This window comes from Tigriopus californicus, chromosome 12, assembly GCF_007210705.1.
Source record: "Tigriopus californicus strain San Diego chromosome 12, Tcal_SD_v2.1, whole genome shotgun sequence".
Classification (NCBI taxonomy): Eukaryota; Metazoa; Arthropoda; class Copepoda; order Harpacticoida; family Harpacticidae; genus Tigriopus; species Tigriopus californicus.
Window position 1 is genome coordinate 3,846,206 of NC_081451.1, and position 3,137 is coordinate 3,849,342.

The window sequence follows — 3,137 nt, forward strand, 5'->3', positions numbered from 1 at the left end:
CTTCCTCTGGTCCTTAGTCTTGCCCACCCTGAGGGCCCTCATGTCTGAAACGCTAGATAAATCCAAAAAAATAAACTAATATGCCAAATGCAGCAATGGCAAAGGTCTAATGCTTAAAAAAGTCAAAGAATGTGTTAGCTTAACCATTCCTTGATCGCAATGAACGAAATTGAATACCAAATTCGTTCGAAAAGATGTCAAATTTGAAATCTTGAACGAGCCACTTTTCGAAAACCGGCCCTTTCAACGGTAGATGGCGTTAGCTTCGCAAATTGATGACGCCAACTTGACAGCCCTCAGGAAAGCTAAATAAGGTCAGATTTATCTTGAAGTGTTTGGAATCCCATTAACAGGAGCGGTAAGGACGTCCTCAGAAAAGTTTTTAAAAAAGTCTCATAAGAAGAGAAAACACATGGCATTCTTGTTCAGACGGAAATGGCTTATATGAAGGATCAATGGCGGACTGGTTATTGCAATTTCTGAGCATGAGCGAAGCTTATGGTTTGTTTCGCCTCGCCTACCTTCACAACGAACCTTTCGTAGGGTAACCGCACCCAAAGGCAGAGAGCCAACCTGATAAGGATTTGAGCGTGCCCCATTGGAAATTGCATGGAAGGACGATGTCATGGCTGGCCTTGGAGGTCGGGTAGGCGCAACCTCTCGGCTTAAAGTACCTCAAATGCAAAAAATGCGGTGTGCAATTTATTAATCTATTGGCAATTTTTGTGAAATATTGGAACACTCCAGCAATCAGTGATAAGCATTTATAACCAAAATGAATTTTCAATGAGTCTATCTACCGGTATTTCATGGTACACGCCTTCTGAAACGTTGGACGTTTGTTGTCTTTTAGCAGATAATATGCCGGATGGGATTTACTTTCTTTACCAACAATTGAAATTTTTCATTCCATTCAGAGATATCAGTACATTGTATGGATTCCAAATAATGAATGAATGATCCTGAAATTTTGGTCATTTGGATTTTCTTCAACGTTTTCTTGTAACGTTATTCCTTTTTGACGAGAAAATGGCTACATAAAGCATGATTCATTTTAACCAAAGGAACGGGAGGTGCAAATTGTTCCCTTTCAAATTGTTTGCTTTATGATTAAGGGTGTTCCCAAAAAACGCTAAAGCCAAAACGATGCAACATCACACTTATTTTAATTAGATTATTGAAGCTCTAAAAAAGAGCAATTTTGAATGATCTATTCGCCAACATTTATCTGTAAAACTTATCTGTATGAGTTAAAAATACATTTTTGTCTTTTTTATCAGCATCAACCCAAGTATGTAGAATTGGCAAAAAAGGATATAGTGAAGAAGATAGTGGGCAATTATATCAAGAAGTAACCCTAAAAATAAGTTGCTTTACATCCCAGGACACTTAAAACGATGTGAACATTGTAAGAGATAAATTAGTCCCTGGACACAAGCCATGAATTTCAGGGATTCGACATTGTTAAGAAGAGCAAACAAAGGGAGAGAAACCTATACTTATTAGGAAATGAAGACCAAACAAGCAGCCAGGAAATTTATTCACACAGAGACAACATTGGATAACCTAGAGAGAATATTGATGATTCACAGACACTGTCTAGAGGATAAATCTTACTTGTAGCCGTCTCCATGCAAACAAAATAGTCCGATTTACTAACAAGCAAAGGAAAACGTCATTGAGGTTTTTTTTCAAGGACATAAAACGGAAACAAAACCTTTCTCGACTTTGGTCATGTACCTAGACCACAATTTCTTCGAAACTGCTCGTCCAACTAATGTTTAGAGTTATTGAGTTTGGGTTAAACTTCTTTGAATATTCCCGGTGGACAAATTTTGAAATTCTACTTATATTTTACAGAAATTCATATGCTTCAGCGAGTACTGTTTATCCTTGTTTGGTTTACAGATAAATGTGAAAAAATCATATCTTAGGAAAATTTGCGACTACATCATTCAAAAGTATGTTTTTAGAGTTTTTGCAATCAAGCTGATTTTGGGGGGAATTTGCATTACTTTAGAACCAGTAGAGACGTTTGACGTTGGTTCCCTTTTTGTTGTACATAGCAGAAAGAATTAAGGCTGACGATCTGAATGAAAAGTATGCTATAGAGAAAGGCCAACAAACTCGGAGTTATGTGAATCACAACTTTGTCTAACAAGATATGTTGAAAACAGGGTCACTATGGGCAGCTAACAATTAATGAACAGTTCGAACTTAAGCGGAAAGAACAGTTATCTCATGAAACAAACAACAAAACAAAAATCATGCCTTTGGTCAAATACCCATGAAGCAACTCAGTTACCTTTCAACTTGATTTTAATGACCTTTCTAATCTAGTATTGATTTGAATTTATTTTCAATAACGTCGATCACAAAACATTAAAGACAGTGTTTTTTCCCTTCAAGAGCGCCTTTTAACATTATGATATGCTAATTGCCTTTCTAAAGAGACTAGCAATGTCACATCACTTATTCACACTTGCTTTTTGTTTGCGGTTTCCATTACCGCCGCTGGGATTGGAATCTCAGTAGTTCAAGACAAGGACACTAAAGCACTTTAGAGTCCCTGTTCAAGACGAGAAATTTATTCATTTTACTTCACTTTTATTTTTTTATTTTTTTTTATTTTTATTTTATTTTTTTGTGCGGACTTCCTTACCGCTACCGGGATTGGAATCCCAGCAGTTCAAGACAAGAAGATTATTTATTATACTTGACTTTTATTTATATATATTATTTGATCGACCAACGAATTGGACTTGGCTGATCTGGCTAATCCTTGAATATAAGGTTGATCCTGAATTTTAGTCAAAAACTTGTCCAAGTCTGACTTAAATCTTGCTACTGGATCAACCCCTACATAAACCCTACGAATATGAATATTTGAGGGCAGCAAATTGAACAATGAAGGAGCCCGAGAAAGAAGAGAGTTGGACTTCATTGTTTTAACTAGCCTGGATTCTCGAGGGCTTGAAGGTGCTCTCAAAACGCACATTAAGCCTCTACGGTCACTACAATTGACCCAAAATCCTGGATTGGGACAAAGCTCATGAATGCTTTTGCAAACGTACAATATCAGGTACCTTTCGTACCTTCTCTGAGTACTGTACAATCCCAACCTTTCTAACCTCTCC